Here is an 8,023-nt window from a genome sequence, read left to right as displayed (position 1 = left end):
GCCTTTACAACATTTTCTGGTCTTCCAGCAAAATGTGACAGACAGTCAGTGATTCTTTAGTTGAATCCATCTCAGATCACATCCATGATGACCACACCCTCTTCTTGATCAAAATAAGCCGAAGACTTTGCCTCCTTTACACAAGTATAATCTTTTCCTAAAAACAAAGCAAACAGGCCTGTGTTCATGAAATAAAAAATCAAGATAAGACTAGAGTGCTTACCTCTTCCTGTTACTTGAACATGTCCAACTCTCCCTGTACCCTGTAAGTGGTTTCAAAGCTTCCTTGGTAGAGTCTTCAGCATCTGTTATTATTAGACAGTCAAAATATTATGAAAATAAAAGCCTATTATGAAAATTAAAAAAAGGATGGAGAGCTTAATATTTCCGTTTAATACCAAAGTTGTTATAAAATACAGCAGAAATACAATTAATGAAAAATGCTTTAAATTTAGCAGCAAAATCAAGTTTAAAGGGAATTACTCAAAATATTAACAAAGAGACCTAATCGCGCTCGTTAATCGGCCGTCCTGCAGGAGATCTCCTATCTTTTCCCACTGGTCAGACAAGGGCATTGTCAGGGTTTTCTTTTGTTACTATGCGGTTTGGCAGTCGTTCGAACTCCTTCTCTTCCTTCATCATGCTTCAACCAAACAATTATCTTAAAAAACTGAAAAAAATTTCACCGCATTTCACCTTAATGGAAACGGAAACAAAATCTCCCAAAGAATTTTCTGAAAGTAAGAAGCGGTTACAAAGACTTATTGGCTACTATAACTAGTGGGCTATTGCCATTAAAAGCGTTTACAGAGCTACTAAGCACTTCCAGCGAACAGTACTGATTGCTTGGTGCAGAGTTTGTTAGTCAAAAATAGGCCGGTACCGAGTTTGTATAGGGTCCACATTTCGGGTGTCGAGCGTGTGCCAGGCCCATGTTTGCAGAGTGCGTAGTTTGCAGGGTGACAAGTTTGCAAAATGCTTTTGCAGGGTGCCAAGTTTTCAAAGGCCCAAGGGGCAAGTTTGCAAGGTGCCGAGTTTGCAAAGTGCTTTCGCAGGGTGCCGAGTTTTCAAAGGGGTAAGTTTGCAAGGTGTCGAGTTTGCAAAGTGCTTTTCCAGGGTGCTGCGTTTGCAAAGTGCCAAGTTTGCAGGGTGCTGCATATTTGCAAAGTGCCAAGTTTGCAGGGTGCTAAATTTGCGAAGTGCCATGTTTGCAGAGTGCCGAGTTTGAGTGGTGTCGAGTTTGCAAAGTGAAAAGTTTTTAGGGTGCTAAATTTGTGAGGTCCTGATGTGTATTTGCCTGTGCCTAGGCAGAAGGAGCAAAACCTAACTCTTTCTACCTTGAAATTGATGTTTAGTGAGTAATTGTGAGTTGAAATGTGAAGTTTAAAAGCAATTTGTGGTTGCGTTCATATTTTTTTTTGAGCCGTCAAAAAAAAATTGCAACGTTAAATTCATGTCACAAAGGTAAAACAAAAAAAAATCGGCCGAGAATGGTACTATTTTTAACAATTATATTGATGTTTTTACACCATCTTACTTGATCCATGGTTTCTTGAATATGTCTTTATTTGAAAACTGTTAATATTTTGTTGGAATCCCTGTTCGATGTACGATGTTTGTAGATATTAAATCGACTTTAAAACTAACAATACACATGGAAAATGTAGTGGGCGGCCATTTTGTGGTCACATGACAGTAATGCCTCTTCCTGATTGGATGAAAGTCAATATCTGACTGTAAACAAAGTCAGCTGGTTTTTTTTTAGTGTTTTTAATAGTTTTAATTGTAACTAGGAAGTCCCCCCACCCCCTGTCAATAAAACCAGTAATATTAATAATAATTAAATAAATCAATAAACAAATAAATTTAAATAATTAAAATAATTAAAAACATTTTTTTTTTTTTTTTTTTTTTTTTTTTTTTTTAATACTCAGTGTTACGTGCGCCTAATTCATTACAATGTCAAAAAGGAACTAAGGCACGACAGAGACATTTGACAAGGAAGAGTGAAACCTAAACCAGCGATTATATTCACGATGATAATTTATTTTACTCAAACAACAATATTTAAAGCAATAGAACCATTAATAATGTACATGGCAGATTTAATACAATTCAAATGAGAGACCCTAAGATTATAGCTACCGGAAGTTTGATGACTGGGTTTGATGTGCTGGTTACACGGTGCCTCTTCTAAATTGACGTCTGGCACTAGATTGGTACATCTGGGGAGAGCCTCAAACCTGGCATGGGTTTAGGCCATCTAGGAAGAGCCTCAAAACCGGGCGTGGGTTTTAGGCCATCGGAGCGCAAGAACCGGGTGGTTCAAGCCATCAACTTGAAGGAGAAAGAGCACAGTTTGACTGACTGTCTCTGTGCAAGAACCGGTTGGTTCAAGCCATCAACTTGAAGGAGAAAGAGCACAGTTGTGACTGACTCTCTCTATAACTGGAATATGGCTGAAACACCAATACTGGACAATGGTGTGGCCGACGGTTGGAGTGGTGACACCCATCAATGTATGAGTTGGGCAGAGCCCCTGGCTGACTCAGTGGTGGCGGAGTGATGAGTGTAACCCAGCAAGAGGCATACCCAGTATTTTATAGGCTAGAAACATCACACAATGCAGTGGGCAATTATACCAAACATTGTGTGCAATTATACCAAACATTGTGTCCACTGCACCTTAATAATAAGTTTAGAGTGTCAACACATTAAGGACACAATGTTACATTACGACTGTTGCATAACATCTAACAATACACATTGTGAAACAGACTGACCTGTTTTGCCAAATACCACAGATGTTCTTAAAGACCAACAAATATGTCATAACAAAAGGAACAGGATAAGGGGGAGAGAAAGCCCATCTGTAACACTCAGTCAGAATAAGATTATATTTAAAAGAAACTGAAGAAAAATTACATGGAACAAAAATACCAAATAGCAGAGTAAGGCTTTCACAACCAAGTATAAAACTACTTGTAAGTTAAGTTTGATCCTGATGCAATGGTGGGTAGTGAGGTGGGCGGTGGGAACGTCGGGTGGGTCTTTCGGCGGTGGGTAGGTGGATAAGTTTGTAGGCTGACAGGCAGTTGGGTGGGTGGGTGGTCAACTGATGATTTAATTATTACTGTTTAATGTTATTAAGCCTATTCTAAGCTTTCCATAGATACCAAATTCATGAAAACTGAACAAGAAACAAGGAAACTACAACATTTCTGGTAGATCTTTTATTCGCATCATTCCGGTCACAAAGTCCGATTCACTTTTGTGTTGATTTCAATGGAAGTCCATTGGACGCTAATAAGGCTGATTTGGCGACACAAAATATTAAATAACTTTCTAATTACTGGTCTGAGAAGATGATCTTGGTGTCATTTGAAAGGTCTCTTCAAGAGCTTTCCAGCAGTTTCAGTTTCATTGAAATCCATTCACTTTTCATTTTTTTGTCACATACCTACATCATGATGGCCAAACACACAGCCACAGCCACTTTGTGCGGGGAAAAAAACAGTAGAGCTGAGTTGACTTTAAACATTCCGATAGCGAGTCTGTCAGAATGGCAGTTTTGTAAAACGTAGGCCTATCTGTTTGTGTGTGAAAGGTAGCTGTGAATAACTCACCAATTGATACGTTAACCTTGTCCAAATCAATCAAGGATTCAGCTTTCCAGACGAGTAAAGATTAATAAATCCATAGAAAATAAAATATCTTTGAAAAAGCTGCATGAAAACTGTGAAAAATTGAGTTTACTTAATGCGTTTTCTGGACCAGATATTGACACATCTAAATTTCTGAACGTCCATTTTGTCGACTGCCACAAGAAGGATTATTTTCAAAAATACTGGAGGGTGCTCCTTCTTTCAATATAATGTGTGAAACCAAAGTGCATGATGCAGAATTTTGTCAGCTTTCCAATGGAACTATTTTGAAATAATTCACGTAAATAAAAATGTACTTTTTGCCCAGTTTTTCTAACACATGAAACACGGACATATTATGTCGTTCCAATATTTCTTTATTATATTTATTAGCGTTTGTTTATTGACATAAAAAATGCACGTTTTCAGTTGCCATTGTAGCAGTTAATTGTGCAGCTTATGTCTCTTTAAAATTGACTTGCTTGAATCTTCAAGACTTGAGGTGTACCTGAAATGGGGAAACAAAATATATATTCACGCTACATGTAGGTTTTTACATTGTACATATTTTTTATTTTATTTTAGTTTATTTATTTGTTAGTTATTTATTTATTTATTTTTTTATTATTTTTTTTTATTATTTTTTTTTTTTTACTTTTGCAAAATTCCAAACACGCGGTTTATATTTATTCTCGACAACAGATCCGATCTATGCACGCTTGGCAAAAACTGTACACGCTTGTAATGAATGAACGTAGCGGGCGCTCTGTTTCTCTTATTTCCGGACCCGCCAAGACTATCCGACACACCGTGTCTGCGCAATTCAATGGTCGTGTCCCCTGACTTAAAAATGGCGTATCAGCAAGCGTTGCTGCTGATGAATGTGGACACCACCAGTCTGTGATACACAAAAAACAGACCGAATAAGAAACACCTGGCGGCGACGTCCACCCGGGGATATATTGGGTTTAATTCAGAGAAGGTTAAAATAAATTATGTTCTGATGGCCTTTTTTATATTCTTTCATTGTTCAAGGTTACATACATGTTTTAAACTTAACTTTTATTAATATTTGTTTGATAAGATAGGGGAAAAAAGGGGGAAAAAAAGGAGAAAAAAAAAGGAGGAAAAAAAAACAGTTTTTTGTGCGGAACTTTTTAGAGATATTTGGCAATGTTTAAAATTTGCTTCATAATAAACAGAGAAGTAAACAAAATTACTCTAATGAATTGATACTAATTTTAATAAAATACTTGGTAACTATGTTTTAAACAAATTCACCTCACAAATTCCAATATTTCTTTATTATATTTATTAGCGTTTGTTTATTGACATAAAACGCACGTTTTCAGTTGCCATTGTAGCGGTTAATTGTGCAGCTTATGTCTCTTTAAAATTGACTTGCTTGAATCTTCAAGACTTGAGGTGTACCTGAAATGGGGAACAAAAATATAAATTCACGCTACATGTAGGTTTTTACATTGTACATATTTTTTATTTATTTTATTTTATTTATTTGTTAGTTATTTATTTATTTATTTTTTAATTATTTTTTTTTATTATTATTATTTTTTTTTTTTTTTGGGGGGGGGGGGGGGGGGGGGGGGGGATGGGAGGGGTTTTGGAGATGCTTGGGGTCAGGTAGCAACTGGTACTGAGTTCCATGAACTGCAAAATGTTCCTTTAACCTGATTAGGTCCTTTTTTTAAACCATGGCTTCAGCTTTAGGTCTGTTTTTGGGCTCCATTTGTGCCATTGAATATGTTCACTTTCAGTGGTGTACTTAAAACATTCAGACAGGTCCAAATTCTAACAAAAACTATGTACTAAAATTGCAAGGGATACAAGAAGTTTATTTACATATTCACAGTTTATCAAAAATGTTATAAATCTGACACCCTTCACTAGTATTTTAAGACTTTACATAAACATGTTTGTTATGAGAATTAATAACCGTATTTAGCACTTTGTATCAAAAATTCGAAAATTAAAAAAAATATTATTATTAGTATTTTTAAACTATGTGAGGGTTCATTTCTTAGAATGGGGAAAAAATAATGATGCCTTACATCAACCGATGCCCTAATTACCTTTTTTTGTTAATATGAAGTATGCAAACATATATTAAAACTTGATGGACATTGAAATATTCACACTACACACCGATCTTCGATGACTTCAACTGGCCCCATTTGTTTTGAGTTTTTCCTGTTTTAACGGCAAACAAGAAAGCATAGTTTCCCGGTGAGCCATACATGGAAGAAACATCTACAGTGACTACAAGTGTTCTTTGAGACTCTGTGTATTACTCTATAGCCAGCAGTTGTCTTCGTTTTATTCAAAATATTTTTTAATGAAATTTTAAAATAACCATGGTAATTTGCAAAAAATTACAAAAATAAATAATTTTAAAAAAAAGTGTGAATAATCATTGGCTTTCAAATCTGATTTTTATTTATTTTTCCCCCCTTTTTTTTTCTCTTAAAATTTATAATAAAGCGTATAAATAAACAGTGATAATTGAATGAACAAGCTGATCGTTTAAATTTTAATATTAATAATAATATTGATCGGAGGGTTAAAAAAATAAATCTCCAAAAATATTAGAAAATGATATAAGGCACATGGCTTCTTTAAGCCTCTGTATTTTTTTTCCAGAATGCTCAGCAAAATATTCAGTCACATGGTTTGATCATCATGATTTGTGAATTGAAATAGTGTTTGATGAAACTTTTTCGGTGGGCAAATATTTTTATATGGCCTCAACATTATGACATATTTTTGTACCTAGTAGAAATGCCCAAAGTACCAAATTTTTTGCATTTACAAGTGCAAATATCCAGTGGAGCCTTACGTGTTTCTAAGTTTTGGTCAAGGGAGAGGAGACTCTTTGCTTGGCAAATAAAACCACACAATTTTTATCTAGGGACTGTTTACATCGCGCACAGAGAGGTAAAAGATTTGCCACGATTTTAGGGACACCTCGAAAACAGGACCTCCTACGATACAAGCTATTGAAATAAAATAAACACCATTTTAACCATTTAGTTTGCTCTTGCCACCGGATAACTTTCCGTATGGCGCCACCACTTGTTCACTTATTTTTACAAAAAGGGATATCTTATTGAGGTAAATTAAATATGAAAGAAGTTTCAGCTTCCTCCACCAGGTAATGATATGAAAATAAGTGGTTAAAAATTGTTTCAACCTTACACGCCTGGAGGTCTGGACCCGGTCGCGTACTCAAGTCGCAACGAATGGAGGCGTGGTCTGTACCGAACCGAGTGACTCACACACAGCTAGCTCCGGAGCTCCATGCTCACACAACCACCAAGTTCACGGCCAGTCTTCAGTCAAAAACAGCAAAAATTCACCAGTTTATATATTATCGGCACCATGCACGTACATTTCCTATTAATATACTGTACTTTCTAAAGTTTAATGTTCGCTTACCTTTGTTTTTCCCGAAGTTTTTGAGTTCCATCTCCCCTCTGGTCCGGTCCGCGGTCGTCACTTTTGCAAAATTCCAAACACGCGGTTTATGTTTATTCTCGACAACAGAGGGCGCTAAACCTCCAGTCGTGGTGTCGCCCCGCCCCCCAACGTCTCTTTTAATAAACAAACCGCACTGGTTTTTAACAAAATCCAATATTATCTGATTATCTGCAAACTTTCAATTTGAGTAAACAAAATTAACGTTTGAGCTACCTCCATGCTCTATGCTCCAACCAATCTGGTTTTGGTCTGCATTTATGGCTTTCCATAGTTTCTCAACCTGGGGGGGGGGGGGCCTGGGGGGGCCTGGGGGGGCCTGGGGGGGGCAAGCAGTGGGTGAAGAAAAAGGAAGGCCCAATTAAAGCCATTTGATAAACAATGTCTGTGCATCCAAACTGGTTATTGGGTCCTGGATCAGAAAAAAACAATTCAATTATTTCTAAACTTTAATGCTCAGACGGAACACTTTGTGCATTATTTGTTGTAATTTAGCGATAACGAAAGTGTGTAATAATAAGGCCAAGTTGCAGAGTTACGATGTAGACTTTACATAATTTGATTTTCTCTTTTTCCTTTTCTTTTTTTACAATTTGTACATATTTTTTATTTTATTTTATTTACTTGTTAGTTATTTATTTATTTTTATTTTTTATTTTTTTTTTTTGGGGGGGGGGATGGGAGGGGTTTTAGAGATGCTCGGGGTCAGGTGGCAACTGGTTCTGGGTTCCATGAACTGCAAAATGTTCCTTTAACCTGATTAGATCCTTTTTTTAAACCATGGATTCAGCTTAAGGTCTGTTTTTGGGCTCCATTGGTGCCATTGAATATGTTCACTTTCATTGGTGTAGTTAAAACATTCAGACAGGTCAAAATTCTAACAAAAA

The sequence above is a fragment of the Asterias rubens genome, chromosome 2 (genome assembly GCF_902459465.1).
Source record: "Asterias rubens chromosome 2, eAstRub1.3, whole genome shotgun sequence".
In the NCBI taxonomy this organism is placed as follows: Eukaryota; Metazoa; Echinodermata; class Asteroidea; order Forcipulatida; family Asteriidae; genus Asterias; species Asterias rubens.
The sequence above is the reverse complement of the archived record's forward strand: the minus strand, read 5'-3'. Positions refer to the sequence as shown.